Source organism: Lactuca virosa, chromosome 3 (assembly GCF_052849685.1).
Source record: "Lactuca virosa cultivar CGN04683 chromosome 3, Lactuca_virosa_CGN04683_v6, whole genome shotgun sequence".
NCBI classification, from domain to species: domain Eukaryota; kingdom Viridiplantae; phylum Streptophyta; class Magnoliopsida; order Asterales; family Asteraceae; genus Lactuca; species Lactuca virosa.
In genome coordinates, this window is record NC_136428.1 from 38,256,068 (window position 1) to 38,283,797 (window position 27,730).

At 34.6% G+C, this 27,730-nt stretch overlaps 1 non-coding gene across 1 annotated transcript; it reads right to left on the reverse strand.

The window, feature by feature from the left end:
* Nucleotides 1-19,616: 19,616 nt before the first annotated feature.
* Nucleotides 19,617-19,721, reverse strand: LOC145168176 (U6 spliceosomal RNA). Its single transcript, XR_013741747.1, has one exon. It is a non-coding gene; the product is annotated as a U6 spliceosomal RNA (small nuclear RNA).
* Between the last annotated feature and the right edge of the window lie 8,009 nt (nucleotides 19,722-27,730).

Consider the following 27,730-nt stretch of genomic DNA (forward strand, 5'->3'; position numbering starts at 1 on the left):
AATATATGATCCTATAAGGTCACACCTAATAACAATTTACCATCAATTGATTATTTATTAGTATAATTTGATTATTAATAAATATATCCACACTTGTATTTAATTAGAAAATTAATATTTCATGGAAATAATATTTTACTAATTAGGAATTTATTATTTGTGGAAATAATATTTATTTGAGAAATAACAACTTATGAAATATATCATAAAGTATGATTATTTATAAGTTATATTTATATCTTAATAAGCTTGTTACAATTTATATAAAAGGTAGTTTTATATAAAATAAGATATTTATATATGACTAGTTATATATATATACACACACACACACACACATACACACACACACATATATATATATATATATACATATATATATATATATATATATATATATATATATATATGTTGGGAATTCTTTATAAATAAGATTGAATTTTTATAAAGATAACATGTATGTATATATAAATATATATATCAACTAGCTATGAGACAACTTTTGTCTTCTTTGGGCCTTGCTTTTCTTGAAAATTGAGAGGAGACCAAGCATGGTCTTCTTTTGAATTGTTTAATGGTGCATGCCATGCTTGGAAGAGGGTTGTCCCATGCTTTTACTTTTGTCTCTCCTTTCACCTTTTGGCTTTATGGGTTAAGGCATAAAAGAGAGGAGGATAAGGGTTTTGTTACTAGTTCTCGCAAGCCATCTTTTGTGGTCTTTGGAAAGCCAAAACCGGGAGCAACATGCTCTCTAAGAGGGCTGCCATTTTCGGAAGTTTTAGCCTTCCCTTCTCCTCCATTCTCTTGCATTTTGATGCTATACAAAGTCTGTTAGTTGCTTCACCTTAGAACATATATTTGGTATATATATTTCTAAGGCTTATGAATAACTAATTACACGTGTTTACTAGCATACTTTGATGGTTCTACTCTTGCTTGATGGATACTTCTAGAGAACTCTTGTCTTAGAGTTTCATGCCACACTTCATCAACTTCCAACCTCCCATGAGGATCAAAGTCTTCAAAGGTTGTTATGTTTTTTCTTCTATTGTTGTTTTAATCTTTCTAACTCTTGCAAAATGATCCTTGGTGGATGAAATAGTTTTAGTTTTATTCAACAGTTTTAAAGCTTCCGTTGTCATTTTTACCGGTTGTGAAACCGGATTTATAAATAAAAATCCAACAATTTGTATCAGAGCCATTTTTGCAAGATTAGTTAGATTATTTCTTTAGTTGATGAAATTTTTGTTTTTGGAAAACATGGATGGTTTTCTCTTTTCAAGAAAAAAATTCATGCATATTTTCTATGACAACTTTAAAATGTTTATAATTGTTATTTTTTTACTAAAAGTTTACATGCATCTTTTTGGTAATAAAAGTTGTCTTAGAAAAACAAAGAGTTGTTTTATATATCTTTTAGTGTGTGTGTGTATATATATATATATATATATATATATATATATATATATATATATATATATATATGATGTGCATAAACTAGCTATGGACCTTTGTGTTGTTGATTGTGTTCATTTATTTAAAATGGTTGTAATTATTTATTTATTCATATGGTATGTAATAATTAAATAGATAGTTTTCTTTTGTTAATTTTTGTAAATAATAGATTAGTTTTAGAAATAGTTTATTTTTATAAAAATGTAACAAGAATGAAGATGGTGACCATTTTGAAGATCAAAAGTTTATAAAGTTGATTTTATTAAAGTTTCTCAAACTTTATAAAATTATTTTTATAAGCTTGCTACAAGGTGTTGAAGCAAGTGGGAGCACATGAAGACTTTACAAGATAAAGGTCCCTTATGTCCCTTTAGGAATGGACTTGATAATTTTGTGATGGCTCACAAAATTATTACTAGTTAATGGTTTGGTTTATGCACATATGTTATAATTGTTATGCATGCTTGTGTTGTTTTATGTTTATGTTATTATTATTATGTTATGGTTGATAAAATTAGTTTTTCAAATGCAAAATAATATTTGAACATAATAAACATCACAAGGAGTTTGGTTTTAATGAAATTTACCTTTTAACATAAGATGCTAAAAATAGTTTTACAATAAAACAAGTTTTATCGTTAAAACTAGTAACCGGTAAAATTTTAGGATTAAAATTGTATAAGTTTAAAATTGAGATTTATAAACTTATCATACTCCAAACCTTATTTTATAAAAGAAAGTTTTATTAAAAGGTTTACAAATGTTATAAAGCGCTCAAGCATCGATTTAATACTAGCTATCAAAATTTGATCACATCAATTTTATGAAACCGGGTTTTATAGAAGGAACATTGTTAAAATGTGATTTTTTCATAAAATAAGATTTTTTAAAAGGTATACCATGGTTTATTGAATGCATGCAATAACCATGATATAACATGTTTTTTAAACTAGAATTATAAAAACATCAAAGACCCCTTACAAACCTCAAATCTATGCAATCCTTTTTAAAGAACACTCGCACGTTTATTGTATGCACTGGTGGGATAAAGGATACCTAACCGCTTGGAGTTATCTTTTGATGGCCGAGGTGTTTTCGCGATTTCTATAACCAAGTTATATGCCGATTACACAAGTTTTTCAAATTGGATGATTTGATTGCAAATCTCTTGTGATAAAGGATACCTAAGCAAGAGAGTTTCGAGGCATAGATGAGATCAAACATGACTAATTAAATTTGTTATTAGCAATCCCATAAATCTAGGAATTATATGGTAAGATATAATTGATAATCAATATCTACCGGGCTGAAATCGGATGAATGGGATAAATGATAACTAACCATTTATTTGTTTTGCAACTTGGATCCTAGACTTTGATAATTAATGTTTTTAGAAACTAAAAGGGTATTAATTATTAAAGATTAAATATTGAAAATACTAAATGAATTTTTTTAAAATTTTGTAGATATATAATCCACTCTTATAACCATGAATTGTCATTTCTCTTTAAATGACTTAATGAAACAATAACATTCAATAGATACAACTTCAATGAAAGGGTTCATGTCTTAGAGACAATCTCATGAGAGATGTGAAATTGTATACACTTAAAGGACCTATTCCTAAACAAATTGCTTTGAGCAATAGACCTAAATATGATACCTAGTAAATGCATCACAGTGATGCTCAAGATGCTTCTAACATCATACTAGGAACAATTATTTATGACTTCTAGGAAGTTTTGGATAATTTATATATATATATATATATATATATATATATATATATGATAATATAACATGTTAAGCAATATTCCAATAAATATAGTGATATTTTGTTAGAATAGTGCAAGGCTAAAAGAGTCACATTGTGTGATCTAAAAGGCCCATGTTTTATGGAATAAACATCTTTAAGCCCAAGAAATCCAATAAGGCCCACATAGATGGATCTTGTTTCTTTTGTGAAGAAACTGGACACTGGTAGATGAACTGCTCCTCTTATCTAGAAAGAAAGTCTGAAAGAGACTAGTACTTCAGGTATCTACTGGATAGAACTCATACTTTTCGCGTAACACTTAAGTACTTGGTACTTAAATGTTAATCTAATATTTGTAACTTGATTGTAAATATTTACAGAAGAGTAACTAGCTGAGCATAAGCAAGTTGGAACTACACTCTCGAAGTTTAGTTTATTATTTATGCATAGAACATAAATTGCTTGTAATATAAAACAATGTTTGTTTTGGAACAATGTATGTTTTAAATTTAGCATGTATAAATATTTATGTCTCAGTTATTTGTTTAAATGTTTGATTATTTACTAGATCGTTTTTCATAACGATAATACTCATATTTTGAGATGGTTGACTTCTATTTCTGAGACTAGATCTCTTAATAGAATTACAAAGTAAATATCTACATTTTATAAATAAAATTAGGTTCTATATGCAAGCACTTTTGACTTAAACTTGTTTTAAATCAAACTTATCCATGACATTGTTATCTTTATTGTATAAATGAAATCTACATATTCCAACTTCAAGAAAAGGATCTTTGAAGGCAAATACTGTAGTTTATTTGACATATGTGAATCTTATTTATATATAAAAGATTCCTAATAATATTTTTACTAAAGTCTAGAGAAAATAATTATTAAGGAACTATACACTTTGGTGTATGACTTCCTTTCTAATGAATGTCTATGATTGAGCACAAGATACAACCCAGTAGTACCATCTAAAGCCTTCGTGATGATAAATAGTGAATTAAACTTTACTTGATATAGTTTACTTTCTAATCGGTAGAAATATCCTCCTTTTAACCTTTTTGGGATTATACTTCAATCACTATTAAATGTATTTAAAATACAAACACCAACTAATTACATAATTGTAGAATATTCTAAAAGGGCATTTAGATTATTATATACAAACCCACCAAGGATAAGTTCATTTATTCCTCTGAAAGCTGAGTTAGCAGAAAGCAAGCTTCTAATGACGAAGCAAGTGGGAGGCACGTGGAACTTGAAGTAGCTCAAGAACCATAGCCGTATGTAACAATTGTTGACACTAGTTTCAACAAGGAATTGTTGAACATGAATAGTAGATATTCATAAACACAAATTGTTCACAATAATGGTAGAAATCATCTATGACTTGAGAAATGTGGAATCTCTCATTGATGAGTTCTTGATGTTTCTAGTTAAACCATCAACTACCAAAATGTTATATCAGATCTTGAATCTGACAAATAACTTAGAGTCATGAACATTGAGATGTAATCCATGTTTAATAATCAAGTATGAACTTGATTAATCTTTCTCTCTATAGCAAGGCTAGAAGGAGTAAGAGATTCTTCTACAAATAATATATACATGGATATATATACACATTTAGTAATACTTGTTATATAAGGATTTTCTCATACTCATGGCATTGACTATGGTCCTTATCATACTCATGACATTGACTATGATCAAACCTTTTCACAAGTAGCTATGATTAAATCAACAAGGATATTATTTACTATAACTTTATATTCTTAATATGATATATAGCAAATAGATTTCAAGAAAAATCGCTTTTCTTAATAGACATCTACTAGAAGATATTTATATAGCTTAGCCTGAAGGTTTTCTTAATCCATGTTATTCTAACCAAATGTGTAAGGCTTAAGATCCACTTGTGGATATAAAGCAAACATCTCATGGTTGGAATAGTCATTTTAATATAAAGATACAAGGTATGCTTTTATATCAAAATGAAAAGAACATGTGTTTTTTTACTAAGAACTAGTGGGAGGATAGTAATATTCTTAATCTTGTATGAAAGAGACATACTTGATCATTTGAAATGACATTTCGACTATGCAAGTTGGTTTTCACCTTGACTCGAAAAGTATTTCTAAAATGAAAGACTTAGGAATGACAAGATACATTCTTGGAATGTAAAATCTATAAGAGATAGATAAATATGAATGTTAAAGGTTTTAAAATTCTTTTTGCATAAAATGACAATATCTTGAAAGAGGTCAAGATACAAGATTCCTTTGGAAGATTCTTGACATTGTCACATGACACCATTTTTGAGTTTGTCTCAAATGGATCTAGCACATTGGTTTGAGCTAGATAAAATGATTTATATTCTATTTGCTTGGCAAATGAATCCATCATTTATGTCATATCATGAGATACAAAATTGAATACATGGTTAAGTCACTAAATGACTGTGAGAACATTCTAAAAGTACTTAAGAAGAGCTAAGAGAATGTATATGACATAATTAGTTTAGAACAAGATCCTAATGTAAAGAGCTACATATGATTTTGATTTCTAAATAAATATAGATAATTATGAATTATAATTGGATTATGACTTCATTATGGAATGAAGAGTAAGTTTAGTTGGAATGAGGTCCAAGCAAAACAAAATAGCACAATATACTAAATAAGAATACACTAGTTTTCAAAAGTTGAAATCAAATATAATTGGATGAACTAGGTCATTGAAAAACTAGGTTGAAGCCTTCCATTCAGGGATAACCTAGAAATCTTTTGTGAGTAATAGAGTGTACTTAATCAAGCTAAGAAACTTTATGTCACATAAGAGCACCAATTATATTCTCCAAAATATTTAACTATACTTAGAGTAATGTCAAATATGGAGATGATTGTATTCGCAAAATTCATACAAATTAAAATTAGTCGGACCCATTAATAAAGTCCATATATGGGCTAAGCATGATTAGTCATACTTCGGCTATAGGACTTCATTATTTTAGAAATGAGATTTTGATTTGAATTTAGTATTTGGATATTGAAACATTGTAACAACAACTATTAAATAATGTTTTGATATACTGGGATATGATCATTACATTAATACTTGGTGTGTTCTATATTAACATGTTTAATCCATGAATAATCTTATTATTCTAAAGGTTCATAGTCGGTCATAATTATGGGAGAAATTATGAAGTAAGACTAATATGAAATGGATTGGTTGACTCTCACCAGATGAAAGTAGGCAAGAAGTTGTAACCAAGTTTCATAGGTACTTGTCAGAGAACTAGTACTGAACGGACCTGCATCAAGATCAACTCATAGATCGCAGTTGTGAGTGACACTTGATTAAAAGGTATTATTTTTGTATCCTTAATACCTGAGACACATAGTGGGACTTAAGTACAGGGAGTGTTGTGCTTTGATATGACCAAATGTTGTTCCTTAACCGGGCAGTTATAAAAGTCATTTTCGGGTATGGAATGAACTATGCAAGAGGCTTATGTAGTCAAGATGGGATTTGTTCCTCTTATGTGTTGAGATTTAGACATCTAACGCGCGTTACCCAAAGTTGAATTTCAAATGAGATTGATTGCGATCCAAGGCTCATGTTCAACAGGATGTCTGTAACAAAGGGATAATTGATAAACTTACCTTAATACATCAATTGAAGCTTAGAGGTTTTGGAAATTTGATGTTGATGAATGGCATTCTTCTTCATATGATATTGGGGGCAGTGAAATGTTGCTAGACGTTCACCACTGTCTATACCAATCTATGATGAGTCTTGTGCAAGTGGGAAATTGAAAGATCTAGTATGCCCAAGAGTCATTATAGAATGATATTGCTAATAATATATGTCCCGCGAAGCGAGGATGATCCGACCAGCGAATGAAGTGGGTCAACTTTTTGTCTTCGGCCAAAAACTTTTTCTTGCTGGTCGAGCTTTCAACAAAAAAAGCGAAACGTATTCTCTTATCTAAGCTTCTTCCATGTGCATTAGCTCCCCCCATGGTAGATGGTTCAACCACGCCCGGTTCCACGAAAGGATTGAGAACTACGACGGGGTCGAAATGCATTTGGTTCTTTGTCTTCAATAAGTAGCTTGGAATCGTCGATGCGAAATCGCATTGCACGACTCGAGGGGGACGGTAGCTCCTATCTGCTGGATAAGGAAAAGGGAGAATATTGGTCCGAAATCAAACTCGCGATGGGGCAAGCTCCCTCCCAGAAAGAGTATCAAAGATTACTCGAGTTTGAGAACAGGGATCTATAGATCCGAGAATTCAAACATGAGTGTCTACGACTTTTTCAAAAAGTCTTAACCCGGAATCCTACCTTGGCCGCCCAGGCCCCTTACAACCCCCAAGAAGCGTTTAACGACTTATTGGGCCAACATCGCGACCGACTGGACCGGAGGGAATTGGAAGTGGACGTGGGAGAAAGGGACCAAGAAGAAATCAAGTTTTTAGATCTCTTGAGACAAAGGCTCAAAAAAGATGGCCCTGCCTATGTCACATACATCTTTAAATAACTCATTTTGGGATTCTAGTGTTTTAGCGGAAACGCAACCGAATGTAGTCATTTTAGTTTTGCTTTGATTGTGCATGACGAACCGGGTGAACAAAGTCACGATTAGAAGAAATGGTAGTTTGCTGGGATTGTCTTCATTTCCCATAGGTGCTGGTTCGACTCCAGCTCGTGACAAGGCCTTTTTGGTCATCTATTCATGAATAGCTCTTCTCTCTTGCTCTTCTATCGGTACTACGGTTCCAGTTCTGGCTTGCTGTTCAAAGGGTAAAAGGACATAGGAAAAGGAATAGGTTAGAGACAAAGGTTAGGGATGATTACGAGTGCCTGTTTTGGTTCTTATGAGTAGGAGAATAGGAGATTAGTAGCCCGAGTGAGAACTCCCAAGCCGAATCTGTGCTATTTCAGTAGTCTTGGTAAATATCCTTTCTCCCTTCCTAACCTAACCTTCTATTTCCCGCGGGCTAGGCAGCTATTTTCTTTCTTTTTTATTTATGATCTTTCTTATTTACCTTTAAGGCATCCTATTCTCCGTTTTGAGTTTCTTTCCTATAGGGTCACACCTTATAGCAAGTTACCATCAATTGATTATTTATTAGTATAATTTGATTATTAATAAATATATCAACACTTGTATTTAAGTAGAAAATTATTATTTCATGGAAATAATATTTTACTAATTGAGAATTTATTATTTGTGGAAATAATATTTATTGGAGAAATAACAACTTATGAAATATATCATAAAGTATGATTCTTTATAAGTTATATTTATATCTTAATAAGCTAGTTACAATTTGTATAAAAGGTAGTTTTTATATAAAATAAGATATTTATATATGAATAGTTATATATATATATATATATATATATATATATATATATATATATATATATATATGTTGGGAATTCTTTATAAATAAGATTGAATTTTTATAAAGATAACATGTATGTATATATAAATATATATCAACTAGCCATGAGACAGCTTTTGTCTTCTTTGTGCCTTGCTTTTCTCGAAAATTGAGAGGAGACCAAGCATGGTCTTCTTTTGAATTGTTTAATGGTTCATGCCATGCTTGGAAGAGGGTTGTCCCATGCTTTTACTTTTGTGTCTCCTTTCACCTACTGGCTTTATGGGTTAAGGTATAAAAGAGAGGAGGATAAGGGTTTTGTTACTAGTTCTTGCAAGCCATCTTTTGTGGTCTTGGGAGAGCCAAAACCAAGAGCAACATGCTCTCTAAGAGGGCTGTCACACCCCCAAACCAGAACGGCGGAAACATTCGGGGGCGAAGGACATCATCTATAGTATCACGACAATTGAATCATAGTAATCAAAGTAACAACAACCATTGTATTGATAATATAGTGTTTACATTGTATTTGAATCACATATGATTGACTCCAAAAGTAAATAGCAACACGAGACTTGAAACTACTATGCCCCGTCATCTGGAACCGTGTACGTGTACCTGGCTACTAGTGACCTGAGAATACAAGTGATTTTGAAAGTGTCAACATTAAAGTTGGTGAGTTCATAATCATTTGTATTTGGAAAGTATGTTCTTTGTTCCTTGAAAACCTTAGTTTGTTCTTCCAGAAAATCCTATATTTTCTGATGTATTGAAATGAATGTTCTGCTGATTCGTACTTATAAAAGTAATGTATTACTGTTGTGTATGTATACAACTCTGTTTGTATGTATGCCCCTAGCTAAACGTTTTTTTGGAAAAGTATGTTCTGTACTAGAAAATAGCATGTTGATTCTTGTATTTAGTGACCCTTGTTGTACTTGTATTTAGTGACCTGACCCATACCTGCTTCCCTTAGGATTACTTAGTGTATACAGGTTACATATAACCAAGATCGAATAAATAGTAGACTGTATGAATCTGCTCTAAGCCCACAACCAAACAAGGAACAGGAAATAAAACGGAAATCACCCATTCTACTGTCTACCGGATCTTATATATATATATATATATATATATATATATATATATATATATATATATATATATATATATGACCTGATGTATAGACTAAGGGATCATAAAATCAGCATTATAGGTCCCTTCTACATGTATGTTCATGATACTAGAACCGTAGTGTAGTATTTATAGTGTAGTAGTGTCTATGATGACTGTAGTGTCTGTAATAGTGCCTGGAATCCACCAGAAGTAGTGTAAATAGCGTACTGCAGTTTGATTTGTTATCCAAACATTTGCATAAATGATTTTCCAAAAATGTATGTGTTTTGTACTAGAAAAGTAACGTAATAAAGATTTAATATTTAAATAAAACCTTTAATGTAGTGTTAATCCCGTAAACCTTTTTTATACTATTGTGAGTTTTATATAACCATGCTAATATAACCTAGTGGCATCTACGACGTTCTTCAGGCGTCGGTATTTTATGACATTTGTCACCCCCAGGCACGCCTGCCTAACTATAGCTAGCAGTTTGAGTGTGAGATTGTCAGTCCCATATAGATCTATACACAAATTTCACGCTCTCTATCCGGGAGACTCTGGTTATAATTTATAGGAGTTGAACCTGTACCCTGGTGGGTACGCGAAGTAGTGCCTCACAACCCTGTATTAACTAGTTTATGTGTAGTGTTATAGTGTTCTCTTGTAATTGAAACTGTATGTATTACTTTGTTGTGTAAAATAATTATACTTAAATAATTATTTTAGTAGTGTGTCCTTGTAGTAGTGAAATAGAGTAGTGTTTCATAAACCATACCTAGTATAGTTTATATACTTGTTTTTGTGTAGTGTCCTTGAACTTTGTAAAATCATGTTGCGTTTTCCCCAAACTATACTTTTAGTAGTTTGTACGTATGTTATTGTATGTTTCTTGAACTTAGTAAAATATTGTATTGGTTCACAAACTATACCTATTATAACTTAAATGTATGTCTGGTATGCAATGAAAGTCTTAGTAATTTAACAGTTTGAATAACACGATAAAACGATGAGATATGTACCCTTTTGCTCGACATGTTACAAAAGGGTTAAAACTTTATTTAGATAAGATTGTGTGCACATATGCAGAAGGCATATATATATATATATATATATATATATATATATATATATATATATATATAAAGATGTACTTTGGGAAATAAAAGTATAAAACATTTGCAGTAGTTTGAAGTACAATTTAAAATAGTTTGAATCGGTTGAAACGACTTGATATGCTTTAAAACTGTTTAAAATCTTTTGAAAGTCAACCCAAAATTATTTTGTGTTTTACTTGTATTCCCCCCTTAAAACATTGGAAAAATAGTGAAAACGTAGGGGTATGAACTCACCTCAAATGTGCGTTAACTTGAATTAGCGAGTTGTAGAGACGATCTTCGGGTAAGCATACGTGCGAATAACTTTATCCTAAAATAATTATATTCGATGTCGTATTTAAATAAATAATAATATTAATTTAAATAAAAGGGTTAAATAATTATTTAATTAGGTAAAGAATGCTTACAAATTAAATAGGAATTATTTGGAATGTTGCCAAAGGGTTCACGGTTGAATAAAATGGGTTTACGGTTGGAGGTAAGTGAGTTCACGGTTGGATCTTGTGAACTTATGAAGATTTGAATATATGATGAATGTTCTTGGGGAAATGGTTGAAGATTTGAAGATTATGGGCGTAATCTTTTAAAGACTGAAAGGAAATGGAGCTATTCACGGTTGAATATTGAGAGAATTTTGGAAGTGGTTCACGGTTGAGAAATGAGGAAATGAATTGATTTAGGGTGTAAACATATATATATATATATATATATATATATATATATATATATATATATATATATATATATATATATATATATGGGGTGTTTACGGTTGAAATAGTATTGGGCTTTAGTGTTTACGTTTCATAAATGGACTTGAATTGGGGTTTTCAGCCCAATAAGAGGGGTTCACGGTCATAAAGCAACTGTGAACACCCTTTGGTTCCAATTCCTAAACCGTGAACAACCTTAATGCTTTGAGCTTGGACCGTGAACTACCTTTGTAATTTAACCTAGGTCGTAAACCCTTTGTTCTAGAAGCTATTTTGGACCGTGAACTACATTCAAGAATTATTCTTTGCCGTGAACCTCACGTTCTAGATACTTTTAGGTCGTGAACACTTCTATTGTGTGTTATTTTATGTTTTAAACCTTGATCTTTTACCAAATGTTGGATTATACCTTCTATTTTAGTTTAGGTTTCTTTCTATACTTCTTTGTTAGCTTTATAAACAAGCGCTAAGGCTATAGAGGACACCATGAAATCAAGGTTGCAATATGGGTTACACTAATACTTGGTTAGGGTTTAGACCATGCTAGGTCTAAAATTTGGAGTTGTGACATCATCCCCCCGTTAGAGGGAATTTCGTCCCGAAATTCAAATCCTAAATGGTTACTCGGAACTAGGAAAGTATGTGGGTACTCGGTTCTATTTAATACTTGCGCTCTTCAGTGAATTCAGATCCTTGCTTGGTGTACCAGCGGATCTTCACCGTTGGGTATGTTGTTCTGATCGGTAGGAAGTGTGTGGGTTTGACTCATTTGTCTATGTTTATCCAACTGGTAGGATGTCCACTTGTAGTTCTAGGCAGCTCCAGTCCTGCAGTTTATGGTAGAACTCATACTTGGTCCATCCATCATCGCCTGGTGTATACAAGTTGTATATAATTAAGATTTATAAGACGGTCAGATGGGTGACTCTGCCCCAAGTCCACAACCAGACAAGGAACAGGAGATAGGGCGGAAACACACATCCTAAGTCCGTAACATCTTAATTATATACCACTCTCGCGTATACACCTAACAGTGATAGGTTAACCGTATTTGTCCCTAGCCTCTGTGCTTAAACTTGACTTGCTACATATGTGGTTTTCTCAAAAGGTCTGCTAGGGATACTTCGGGAAGGTTACAGTAGGTATAATACTCCTCTCGTGAGTACTTCGGGGTTTCGCAACGAGAGATGACCCGAAGGTCGGTTTCGGGTTTGTCGTTAAGAGTGACGTAAGTTTTGTTAATCAGTCGGTTAAAGCGAAGGGTCGTTTCGATAGAACACGTGAGTGGTATGGTGAGGACCAAGCCAATCCATGTCGGTTGACGACATCGGATCTTCTTAGTGAAATATGTATTAAGCCGGTTCGAGAGAGATGTTTGTTAGGGCGATAGTGCGTCTTGCGTGTACGCGATAGTGTATTCTGTATGTACTCGATAGTGCATTCTATTTTATCCTTGTTATTACGACAACAAACGATTCGTACCGCAGCAAGCGAGTACTAGCAGTAAGAGTGTTCTGATAGCTAATGATGATACTTCATATTATGATCCCTATCAGGTCCCTCTATGATCTATTGGTGTATACAAGTCATGTGTAATTAAGATTGATAAAACCGTCAACTGAGTGACTCTGCCCTAAATCCACAACCAGACAATGAACATGAATTAAGGCGGAATCACTCACTCTAAGTCTATAAAATCTTAATTATAAGTAACCCTGATGTATACACTAAGTCATCACAGCTCACCTACAAGGATCCTAAGTTTATATATAAGTGTTGTGATTTAATCGAACGAGAAAGTATTTTAACTACTTTTTAAATGACAGTAGTTTTAGCAAACATACCACGTACTATACAAACATACGATACTTAAATATTCTTATTTTAGAAACACTCCCAAAAGTCCTAGTAAGGTTCCTCGTTGCTTCTACTGGTTTGGTTATCAAACTCCTCCTGCCCCTCCGTCATTCCTCTCGATTGGGCAGTCCCTCTTGAAGTGCCCCATTTCCCCACACTCGTAACATGCCTGGCTTACTCCGTCGTATGGGATCTGGGAGATTGGTCGCGTCGGTGCCCTGTAGAAACGGATAGTGTGTCCCCTCCTGAGGCAATTCTTGCAATACATCTTCCGGCACACTCCGGTATGATGGAGGTTGCACTTATTACATTTCGGGAGGGTTTCAGCATATCGAGTGACAGGGGATGGAGTGACGGATGTTGAGGCAGATGTTGTGACTTCTGTTGTGACTGTAGGGACAGCCACGTGCTGTTGTCTCTTGGTAAGACCTTGAGTCGAGTATTTCCCTTTCTTGTTCCAGAATTTACGTTTCTTGTTCTTAGGTTTGCGGTCTGAGGTGTCCTGGTCAGTAGACACTCGCTGGTGCCCTTGATTGTTACCCACGATTAGTATTGTCGGCACCGCTTCTGCTACCGTTGGTGTTGTTAGCGTTGAGTTGTGCCATGACGGCTGTCACGGCTGCTGCTACCACAACTTGAAAAGTAGCGGAGTCTATCTGCAGAATTGGTGTCTCGCCGGTTGGCTGATTTCCTCCTTGTGAAGACATGATTCTGTTGCATGGCGAGAAACGATCTCGTGAGTAGCGATGATCATTGCTAGTTGTATTCTTACAATTTATATACACATATATAAATTTCGCGCTTTGCTGAACTATTCTCAATGTTTCTGCTAAACATTCCTGAGATGGAGTTATGGTAGTGGGTAGAAGTAGGTTCTGTACGAGTGTTAAGTTTGCCCAAGCATGTTTATCTGCGGAGTTCTGATGGGATCTGGTGCATTAGTGCTAGTATGATCGCACCCTATAGGTCTATGAAGAGGCATCTTTCAACCATAAAGTTTACAAGATGAAATGGTAATAAGTCTTTAGTAGGGGCTACTAGTCGAGTGTTATTTGAAACTAAGCTATCTTAGTTCCGAGTGTATCATGTTCCGACTTTTATAGTGTTCTGAAAACAATTCATAACAGAATAGACTTATGAATTAGTAGTGGCTACCATCGAATGAATTTCCAGTGGATTGTATAACTGTTACTAGTTGTTACGAAAGACAAGATAAACCTAACACATAGTGTGAGAAGTGTAATCACTAACTCACTAGGTTATATTAGTTTATTAAGTGTTAGTGTGACGTATATAGTGCTTGGTCCCTTCGTGTATCTCGTGAGTGGTTTCCCTTGTTCTATGTCCTTACTATGATTGTCCTAGTTTCGGTTGGTAGGGATTGGTTGCCTCTGAGCAGTCCTATGGTGTTCGTGTTCTCCACGAGTGTGTTGAATCCTTGTTATGTCATGCTTCGAGTCTTATCACTGATCTCCATCACTTCATGATGGAAAGTTTGACTCCTCATATGATTCCTTCTTGGAATCCACCCCATGAATCCCTTCATGTTCTTCCTTGTCTGCTTTGTTGGCTGTTGTGGTGGAGTGGCTATATCTACCTATGTTGTTTGTGTGAGAATTGGAATGTCTAAAGGATCTATGAGATCAAGTAAAAATCATTTCTAAAGAGAATTTTTATGGTGATCCTTACCGGGTCCTCCTATAATCACGCAGTGTATGCAAGTTATATATAACCAAGATCAAATAGACCTTCGAATAAGTGATCCTACTCTAAGACCACAACCAAACAAGGAACATGTATTAGAGCGAAGATCACAAATTCTAAGTCTATAAGATCTCAATTATATATAACCCTGGAAGCATACACTTCGCAATTATAGACCTGCCAGTAAAGGTCCTTTAGTTTTCACATAAGTTAGTTATAGTGCCTAAAATACTCCTATAGTATTTTAATTGTATGATTGATTCTAAGGTTTCTTGGTATATCGACTTGGTAAGTTTTCAGACTTGTTGTTATCTTATAGTACCATAAAATACTCCTATAGTATTTTAACTTTATGTTTTGTTCTAGATATCCCTTGTATATATAGGTTTGGTAAGTTTTAGACTCGTTGCGACACCACTATCACTCCCAAACACATGTTGGTCGTATCTCAAATAAATATAGTTGATCAGGCTATATTTATCCCAGATATCATTACATAACTGCCTAGGTTTAACTGTAGTGTCCAACATCTAAATACTTCTGTTTTGTTCTTCTTGTATCCTTGTTCTAGTATGTATGCTTGTTCGTATACTTATCATAAAATACTTATATTTTAAAAGTATACTTTTATTCAGAGCACTTCGGCCCCCATTGTATTTATAGTTGTATATCTTTTATGGGTTGATATACTGAGTTCACTATAAACAATGCTCTGATACCAATCTGTCACACCCCCAAACCGGAACGACGGAAACGTTCGGGGGCGGAGGACATCATGTATAGTATCACGACAATTGAATCATAGTAATCAAATTAACAACAACCATTGTATTGATAATATAGTGTTTACATTGTATTTGAATCACATATGATTGACTCCAAAAGTAAATAGCAACACGAGACTTGAAACTACTATGCTCTGTCATCTGGAACCTTGTATGTGTACCTGTCTACTAGTGACCTGAGAATATAAGTGATTTTGAAAGTGTCAACATTAAAGTTGGTGAGTTCATAAGCATTTGTATTTGGAAAGTATGTTCTTTGTTCCTTGAAAACCTCAGTTTGTTCTTCCAGAAAATCCTATATTTTCTGATGTATTGAAATGAATGTTCTGTTGATTCGTACTTATAAAAGTAATGTATTACTTTTGTTTATGTATACAACACTGTTTGTATGTATTCCCCTAGTTAAACGTTCTTTCGGAAAAGTATGTTCTGTACTAGAAAATAGCATGTTGATTCTTGTATTTAATGACTCTTGTTGTACTTGTATTTAGTGACCTGAACCATACCTGCTTCCCTTAGGATTACTTAGTGTATACAGGTTACATATAACCAAGATCGAATAAATAGTAGACTGCGTGAATCTGCTCTAAGCCCACAACCAAACAAGGAATAGGAAATAAAACGGAAATCACCCATTCTACTGTCTACCAGATCTTATATATATATATATATATATATATATATATATATATATATATATATATATATGTATGTATATATATATATATATCACCTGATGTATAGACTAAGGGATCATAGAATCAGCATTATAGGTCCCTTCTACATGTATGTTCATGATACTAGAACCGTAGTGTAGTATTTATAGTGTCGTAGTGTCTATAGTGACCGTAGTGTGTGTAATAGTGTCTGGAATCCACCAGAAGTAGTGTAAATAGCGTACTGCAGTTTGATTTGTTATCCAAAAATTTGCATAAATGATTTTCCAAAAATGTATGTGTTTTGTACTAGAAAAGTAACGTAGTAAAGATTTAATATTTAAATAAAACCTTTGATGTAGTGTTAATCCCGTAAACCTCGTTTATACTATTGTGAGTTTCATATAACCATGCTAATATGACCTAGTGGCCTCTATGACGTTCTTCAGGCGTCGGTATTTTATGACATTTGTCACCCCCAGGCATGCCTGCCTAACTGTAGCTAGGAGTTTGGGTGTGGGATTGTCAGTCCCGTATAGATCTATACACAAATTTCATGCTCTCCATCCGAGAGACTCTGGTTATAATTTATAGGACTTGAACCTGTACCCTGGTGGGTACCCGAAGTAGTGCCTCACAACCCTGTATTAACTAGTTTACGTGTAGTGTTATAGTGTTCTCTTGTAATTGAAACTGCATGTATTACTTTGTAGTGTAAAATAATTATACTTAAATAATTATTTTAGTAGTGTATCCTTGTAGTAGTGAAATAGAGTAGTGTTCCATAAACTATACCTATTATAGTTTATATACTTGTTTCTGTGTAGTGTCCTTGAACTTTGTAAAATCATGTTGCGTTTTCCCCAAACTATACTTTTAGTAGTTTGTACGTATGTTATTGTATGTTTCTTGAACTTAGTAAAATAGTGTATTGGTTCACAAACTATACCTATTATAGCTTAAATGTATGTCCGGTATGCAATGAAAGTCTTAGTAATTTAACAGTTTGAATAACACGATAAAACGATGAGATAGGTACCCTTTTGCTCGACATGTTACAAAAGGGTTAAAACTTTATTTAGATAAGATTATGTGCACATATGTAGAAGGCATATATATGAAGATGTACTTTGGGAAATAAAAGTATAAAACATTTGCAGTAGTTTGAAGTACAATTTAAAATAGTTTGAATCAGTTGAAACGACTTGATATGCTTTAAAACTCTTTGAAATCTTTTGAAAGTCAACCCAAAATTATTTTGTGTTTTACTTGTATTCCCCCCTTAAAACATTGGAAAAATAGTGAAAACGTAGGGGTATGAACTCACCTCAAATGTGCGTTAACTTGAATTAGCGAGTTGTAGAGACGATCTTCGGGTAAGCATACGTGCGAATAACGTTATCCTAAAATAATTATATTCGACGTCGTATTTAAATTAATAATAATATTAATTTAAATAAAAGGGTTAAATAATTATTTAATTAGGTAAAGAATGCTTACAATTTAAATAGGAATTATTTGGAATGTTGCAAAAGGGTTCACGGTTGAATAAAATGGGTTTACGGTTGGAGGTAAGTGAGTTCACGGTTGGATCTTGTGAACTTATGAAGATTTGAAGATATGATGAATGTTCTTGGGGAAATGGTTCAAGATTTGAAGATTCTAGGGGTAATCTGTTGAGGATTGAAAGGAAATGGAGCTGTTCACGGTTGAAGATTGAGAGAATTTTGGAAGTGGTTCACGGTTGAGAAATGAGGAAATGAGTTGATTCAGGGTGTGTATATATATATATATATATATATAGGGGTGTTTACGGTTGAAATGGTATTGGGCTTTAGTGTTTACGTTTCATAAATGGACTTGAATTGGGGTTTTCAGTCCAATAAAAGGGGTTCACGGTCGTAAAGCAACCGTGAACACCCTTTGGTTCCAATTCCTAAATCGTGAACAACCTTAATGCTTTGAGCTTGGAGCGTGAACTACCTTTGTAATTTAACCTAGGTCGTAAATCCTTTGTTCTAGAAGCTATTTTGGACCGTGAACATAAGTTCCCAAACCGTGAACTACATTGAAGAATTATTCTTGGCTGTGAACCTCAAGTTCTAGATACTTTTGGGCCGTGAACACTTTTATTGTGTGTTATTTTATGTTTTAAACTTTGATCTTTTACCAAGTGTTGGATTATACCTTCTATTTTAGTTTAGGTTTCTTTCTATACTTCTTTGTTAGCTTTATAAACAAGCCCTAAGGCTATAGAGGACACCATGCAATCAAGGTTGCAATGTGGGTTACACTAGTACTTGGTTAGGGTTTAGACCATGCTAGGTCTAAAATTTGGAGTTGTGACAAGGGCTGCCATTTTCGGAAGTTTTAGCCTTCATGTCTCCTCCATTCTCTTGCATTTTGATGCTAGACAAAGTCCCTTAGTTGTTTCACCTTAGAACATATATTTGGTATATATATTTCTCAGGCTTATGAACAACTAATTACAAGTGTTTACTAGCATACTTTGATGGTTCTACTCTTGCTTGGTGGATACTTCTAGAGAACTCTTGTCTTAGAGTTTCATGCCACACTTCATCAACTTACAACCTCCTATGAGGATCAAAGTCTTCAAAGGTTGTTATGATTTTTCTTCTATGTTTGTTTTAATCTTTCTAACTCTTGCAAAATGATCCTTGGTGGGTGAAATAGTTTTAGTTTTATTCAACAATTTTAAAGCTTCGGTTGTCATTTTTACCGGTTGTGAAACCGGATTTTTTAATAAAAACCCAACGCAAAATTCGAAATACAAGTCTATACGTAGAATTGTACCTTTAATGTTATGAACTGAAGAATTTGAAGAAGGGTTAGTGACACTAGTATTCCTCTAAACAATCTGATAGGATGAACTGTAGTGGTAAAGGTCGGTAAAGGCGGTTACTCTGAAACGATTGTGTAACAACCCAGAAATACGGACATAAAATTTCATTTAATTTATAAATAAAGGATCATCAATTAAATTGCTTAGATAAAACAGGTACATTATAATCAGATTATAAATCCCAGAACAAGTCAAATGCGGAACAATTAGTGTGCGTGTCATCCTTGCGTAGGGGTCATGCTAATCTTCTCTGTATCATTCTGATACAATTGGAATGCAAGGAGAGATGCCTTTGTATGCCTATTGTATGAGCTTGTAGACTTGCATGCTAGTTCTGTTTAGCCAGTGATAGGTTGGCCTGATACGTGATGCCTCGTAGTCTAGGAAGCATAGGATGCTGGATTGAGTTTGAGTCGGATGTGTAAGGCAATCAGTAAAGGGAGTGGGAACTCCTAGTATGTGTTGTAGTAGGTTGGATTGGAGTGATACTGCATGAATGCTGCTTGCTTTGTGCTTTGTGGAACTCCAAGGTGATGGGAGTCAGCTACTAAGTGAATATATCAAGTCACATGTGACAAAGGTTATATAATCTCAGAGTGACGGATTTGACGTTATTGCACAACTCTTGTCTGATTCCAACCGTTGTAGGGATGAGTCTATTACTCGAAGGATTAGCTAAGTTTGGTTGCATGTGATTTTGTTCATGAGGTAGGTGATTGGCATTATGAGGAGTTCTTCAACAGCTGATGGCAGGGTGAGGTCTGGAACATAGGAAAGCCTAGGGATTGCTTCAGTGGGATTTGATGCGCCATTTCGTGAGTGGGTTGAGTATGGAATTGAGAAAGTGACTTGGAGGATTCAGGAGGATTCTTGAGGAAAGTATGGGTAGGTGTGGAAGGTAGTATTGGGCCCGTACTACTGAAAGCACATGATCCATACTCGAATCAAGGAGAGTCTTGGATAATCTAGGAAGTTTTTGAGGTGAGGATTATTGGGTATGTTTGTATCTTTTGCATGTTGTTTCGGTGTGGTATTGAGCACTTAGGAATGTGGTTCAGATTATGGTTTCGGGTCAGTAGCAGGTACTAAGCCGATCGATGCACGATCGTGGGAGTTCATCTCATCAGATATTACTCGCGGTGTTTCGGATTGGACCTTAGTTGTCTTGGGTTCAGCCAAGAGAGGGAATTTGGGGTCCTTCGATGGTCATCTCGAGGCCTTTCGGGCCGGGATTGTGGTAGGGCAGTTGGGGGCTCATCGGGAGCCCAAGGCTTGGAGGATCTTATGGTTAGTTCCTGTCATTTGGGATGAGGAAGTCAGGAATTCTTCAAATGCTTTTGTGGGTATTTCATCTTCTGCTTCTCCCACATTGATATCAGGATTTGGTGTTATGTTGAAATTTTGTTTGAGTTTGCGTAAGCTATATCTTGGGTTGATTCTGTCCCAGTTTCTGGGTTATAATGTCAAGGATTATGATAAGCCATTCTGCATGTCGGAAGTCTTCTATGAATCTTCAGATGGACGTATCTTGTGGAGTGGATTCCACGTGTTCTTTTGTTGTTCTGGGTTCTTGTCAGGATCAGTTCAGGAGTATTGCCTGGAGGATCTTTGGTCAAGGTTAGCGGGTTAGTTCTCAAGTGAAGTCAGGTTTTAGTGGTTCTATCATTTGTTCGGGTATGATCGACAGTTTCTTATAGAAGAACTTTGGAATTCAAGGCACTACCGTTGCTAGGAAAGGAACGGTAGCAGGAAGATGATGGTGTCAACTGTATGAGTTGTTTAATCATTGAATGTGTCAAGGAAATTGTATTTTCGAATGGACTAAAGTCGGTTAGAGTTCATTGATTCCTTGAGGATGGAAATTAGGGTGAATGTTCGTCAGTGCGCGACAAGGGTTATGGTTCTTAGTCGCCGTCAAAAGAACTCAAGGAATTGGTATGGTATCATGGGAGGTGATTTGGACCATCAAACTGGTTAAGGCCTCAAGAGTATTCTTCCGGATTCTAGGAGTTGGGCAATCGTTGAGATTGGCTAGTAATGGAACGCTAGTTTTGGTAAGCGCATGTCATAGGCGGTTCATGCTATATGAGGTTCGAGGGGTTGGGAATCCATCCGACTTATGGGATGTGTTGAGAGAAAAACTTAGAGACACACTTGAACAAATGTTAGAACAAGTAGATTGCGGAATAGTTAATCTCAAAGGATCTAAAAGCTCAACAATAATATAAATAAGTTATAGTTAGATAGTTAGAGTGTTAGTTGCGGAAAAGTAAAGAAATAGAAATGACAACAATTGTTATATCAAGTATACACTTAAGTTGATTCATAACGAGGAATGCATTCAAACCAAGTTAATAAGGAAGATCAAACTTAGTGATTAAGTCACAGAAGACTTGCTCCGAAGAGAGATTATATTCAGATGAATTCTGGTAAGTAGAAAGAGATAAGTAATGGAGAGATAGAAAAGATAACTTCAGAAATGTGTATTCAGATAGAATGCATAAGTTATCCGTATCAAATACAAGAGAGTGAGCTCTTATTTATAGAGACTCATGAAGAACACTAGATTACATCTCTATGAGTAGCCAAGCAAGGCATACTGGTCCATAGAGTGTATTACAATAAAGACAAGTAAAGTAATCTAGCTAAATTGACTGTGGAAGATTGACTCCAGTTGCGGTTGCGGATGAACAAGATGACTGCGGGTGCTGAACCGTTGCGGTAGCAGAAATGGTTGCGGTAGATGAAGTTCAAGAGGGTCACTTTTATGCTTCAACAATTTCCCCCTAAGTGACCTCTTTAACTTCGGTTCAGCTATCAAGTTTGAGAAACTTGATCAGGATCCACCAAAACTTCCTGATGTTTTCCAGCCAATTGATCCTTCTTAAGATCTCGAATTTGACTTTTGCGGTAGTATGCTTCGATCTTTCAACTCCGACTCTGCAGATGTCAAGCTGCTTTCTTGTGAGGCGATGCATGGCAGTCATAGGAATGAAATATTTGACTTTGTCAGTCTTCCTTTTGAATATGACTCCAAGTTCAGGAAAGTTTGTTACGCCTAAGGATCTTTCTTGAAAGCCATCGGTAGTCATTGGCGCAGGTTCTGTTGGGTTATGAGCATTCTAACACTCCTAAGTATACATGCAACCCTAAATACCTTGGATCTATGTTTTCTCTATTATACATACAATTATGAACATCCAAGGTATTATCCTAATTTAGCATACAAAATAATAAATATAACAAGATAGAATACATACCTCTTTGATGTAGAATGTCTTCATGAAGCTTGAGTGCCTAGTGCCCCAAGTGTGACACCTCAAATGGTTCACACAACACCAAATACACTTGGAATAACTTGAGAGAAACTTGAACACTCCTTGAAATCGTCTATCCCTCACACTCACACATTAGTGCACGATTTCTTGAGCCATGGGATTCTTTTATATGGTGGCTATTAGGGTTACACCATGTAACTCATAACTTTACCCATTCCTTATGCTCCATGGATTTTAACCTCCATGGAGTATCCATGGGTCACCCCATGGACTTAGTCCAACATAAGGAATCTTGGATCACAAGCCCACATATATAAGAATGAATGATTTACACAATCAACCCATATATTTAATTAGTCTCCTTTTGATCACTTAATTAATTCCAAATTAATTCTTGATCAATACTAATTAAATAACCTTATTAATATATTAGAACTTATAATATATTAACCAACCTTAAGTGTTATTTCTCTCATTATAGTCTATCCAAATGCATGATGTCATGCAACCCAAATGGACCATGCCGGGTCGGGTCAAGTCTTACCAATTATAGTTATGGACTTAAACATTAATCCAACAGTCTCCCACTTGGATAAGTCTAAAACTATTATTGTGTATGACTTTAGGAACCGATCAGCAATCGTAGCTCTCAAAAGCTTCTGTCGAACTCTGACCTTGTCGATGAACTCTGACCTTTATCAATGACTTGTCCATTAGATAAGGGATCATATATTCCTCCATTCTATATATCATATGGACTGAGACATGGATTATCAATCATTCTCTCTGTCCATTTGTTGTTTCCCGATTTCCGATTCATGATGACTGACTGATTGAACAAATCAAATCAGTCCTGGCTTGGCCAAGCACTCACATGTATCATCTTTAAATCATCGAGGGGCCCCCAGATATCCCTTTTATCCCGAAGGTAAAAGGAATGGATAAACTTCGACTCATATGGCTTGTTCTACTACTTGTTGAATCATACACAAAGGCACGTTTTATAACATCGAGTTACCAATGCGTTTTCGTGCAATCAATGTATAACCAACTCATAGTAACAACTCATATCTCTAGGTTTGAAGAATATAAGATATTATCGTCTCATGATCACTCGTGATAAAATCCATGAAGTGATTCAAATGAGCGCGGGTTGAATCCAATACTCAGAACTTATGAGCACTCATGAGTGTTGTAGCACCACTTTGTCCACCAACTTGGACCTCTACAAACCAACCCATGACAGTCTTGATTCATATCTACTTCCAACATATGACCGACTGTGGATGGTTTGAATAACTTAATCATTCAGGAAGAGCGACTTAGTTATTCTGGAAGTCAAAACATGCAAAGTGAAACACAAGAATAAATGAATCAAATATGGTATCAAACCCTATGAATATAAATAAACACTTTTATTTATCACCATACTGATTACTCATTATTCATTGTTTCGGTTTTATCAACTTTATACTTGAATTTAAAACAATAGTTGTCCCATGCTCCAAGCATGTACATTATGTTTTCTAAACACTAGTTATGCCATACACCAAGTATGCATACTATGTTTGTCTATGATCTTTACTTTGTAAAATAGATCAATTGAACATCACTCCAATGATCCTCTTTTCACAGTCCCAAATCCTTACTGCAACTGCAAGAATTCCAAATTAATGCCATTTACTGAAATCTGTTAGATTCTAAACTTATATGCATTGATCCTCTTAATGATTATGCACGAAGTCAGAAAGACTTGACAACAATCATTACAGAGCATTCCAAAGGAGATCAGCTCCTTGGAAACATCCTTCTTTCATTAAGTTTCCTAATCTTACACAGATTGAATAATTTCTAACTTTGAAACATTTCCATATTCCATTTTGACTATCACTTCTGAACAAGAGTTGCCTCCTTACAGATTATGTCAATATGGTCCTTCCAGAATTAACATTATACTTCCAACTGTCCTTGAGCAACCAATCTTTGGTAAACCTTAGATTGTCCTCGACAATTGCTTAATCATTTTAGTCATATCCAATTCTAGACCTTTTCCCTTCATAATGCCCCAGGCATTTGGAAAATTTTAGAAAGGATGAATATAGCACATGTAATCGATCCTATATCCGAAGCATATGGGACACGATTCATGATGTCTCACATAAAGACTAAACCAGTCTTTTGCTATAATATTTCCATTTCAATTTGCCAAGTTCTCAAAATTCAGATTATGAAAAGGGATGTCGTAATCATAATCGAATTTTAGAACGCAAATAATGGACCCATATATAGAATTTCCTTATGTTGGCCCATTCCAACATGAAATTCATATATATATATATATATATATATATATATATATATATATATATATATATATATATATATATATCCTTGATTAAATACGATTAAAATCTCAATCTAAGCTTTTAGAATTGAAATGAAGTATAATTTCCTCTCCCTTAATTATAGCAAAACAACTTTTTCAACCTCTGCAACCTCACGAATTGCAACTTTTGTTTTCTATAATTAACATTGCTAACTTGCAACCTTTGTCATAATTATCATGCTCCCACTAACATGATGATTATTAGCATAACACTTATGCTCCCACTAGCTTTGACATGTACTCAGAAATCAGCTGACTTTCTTACCAAAGTTCAGATTTCTGATACTAGATTGTTTTGATAAAACTTTATCAAAATCATACACCTCTCTTAGATAGCTCACATGTGTGTCTAAACAATTTTAGAACTATGAAAAGGGATGCCGTAATCATAGTCTCAATTGTTTAGACCTTTGCCACTTCTCACAAGTCCATGTTAGTGTGCCGGTAAACCACACACGCTCCACTAACGACTTTGAGAATGCAAATATCACAATTGCTATCTAGCTAAAATCTACTTAGTGAAAGTGTTTCCTCACCATCATTTTCATGAATCGGAGAGAAACCTTATGACCCTTAGATTTTATGGTGTATGTGTTCTTATCCATGTGATTTTGTCAAAACCATAATCACAAGACAAGGTTAGTGACAAATCCAAACTCATATTGATTAAACTTGTGCAATCTTAAATTCTTGTCATTTGGCAGCTCAGGTGCCTGCCATTGCTTCCAAGTAGTTGTGCAACCAATTGAGAACTCTCAGAACTCCTATGCAAAGCCAACTTGAATAGGCACAAAAATTTCAACACGATAGGTTATAAACCTCAAGTCGTGTGCTAGTGAAGGACTTTAGGTTTTATTCTTGATTAAGTCTTGAAACTTTCAAGAGCTTTAAGACTCCCACTGTCCTCTTGACATATAAGACTCCCTTGTCAAATATTCAAGAGATAGTGCAGATTCTTTATCAAGACTAACACTTTACACAATTGGCCTAAGTTGGTCTCTGTTTTATCCAAAACATCACAACTTACCAATTTCAAATGTATAAGAGTAGATAACCTTTTACTCTTACATTTGACTAGTGTTAACAAACTCACTTTAAGATATGTCACTCAAGTTACAATCTTGGAGTATGACTCTAAGAATTGTTTTGGAACGAAGTATGACTCATCTTTTTGATTTAACCATTTCAACAATTCATGACTCCTCTTCTTAGTCATAAGAATGCACTAAGATGACTTTAGAGGACCAATTGTGATATGGTATCTTAATCATTAAGATGATCATAAACATGATACTAAAGTACTCTCCCATCTTTTCAGATTTGAGAAACTTTTATCTTTCTGCCATACTTTGATTCTTCTTATTCGTTCTGTCTCACATTGAAACTTCTCCAATGCTACAGACTTATACTTAAACTTATAAGTATAACCATATTTACTGAACTTAAGTAAATCATGACGAATAGTCTTCTTGATCTTTTGTGGTGGACTTGACCAGTGCACAAGAATGTGTACTCGATCCCTTAGTCCTTTCCTTATTCACATAAGGAATTAGTCTTAATTTTCCAAGCTGAAAGTTCTCATTCATCATACTATACAACTTGCATGATTTCAAGTTTCGGTCCAATTGACCCTTGGGTGATGAGAATCTTTCCTTATTTGGTAATATTAGACACTACCACAACCGAAAGAATCAAATCCATTTTTCCAATATTGCTATCAATGGAATCTTATAAGCAACAACTTTTCACAAATGCCATTGTAAGGATACTTAAAATAAATAAAATCAAAACCTTTTTCTTTTATTTTAAAACTTTGCAGAAAAACTTATCCTTACAATCCATATGAAAACCTTGTTGTTATCTATTCCTAAGCAATATAAATATCATAACTCTTAAGTAATAGCCCAAAATTCTGATCACCGAACCATGCGATTGAAATCCATCTTCGCGATCAGAATCAGCATGTACTTAATAGAGTTAGACAATGGACTTTACCTGAAGTAGAGCCAAACTTATTGACTTTAACATCCTTAGGTAAATTTGGCAGCTTCGTAACCAATGCCCCTTCCTTTGGCAATAGTTACCTATGGACCCTTGATAATGTGACTATCTCAGACTTCGCCTCTCTCTTTACCATTGGGTCAACCGAGTTGACTATGGCCGATCCCTTTCCATTGGGAAGAGAGAGCTTTACTGGATATCCAATGTCATCATTGTCAATGTCCACAGCGTTTTAGGAAGTTGATCTTAGCAAATAGATAAGATCATTAAGGGTCTTGTCTTAGTCTGTTTCATAGGATTCCCAAAAGTACTCACTATGTGTCTTAGAAAGTAGTTGAGCCACCAACTTTCTCAAGACTTTGACACCCAACTCTCCCGGCTTGTCAATATGTGACTACATCTCCAAGATGTGATCACACCTAGACCTTGCCTTGCCAATAGGGCTTGAGTGACCTTAAACTTTTTAGGAACTTGTGGGTTAGGGAGAATAATTGGAGGAGGTGAAAGAAGTATGATATCCATGGGACATCATCTTCATTTAGGAAAGCTTGTTTCAAGAGATTTGGGAAGATCATAAATGTCTAGACCAGACATCTTTTTGGGAGATATTCAAGATAGTTGATTTAAAGTCCTTA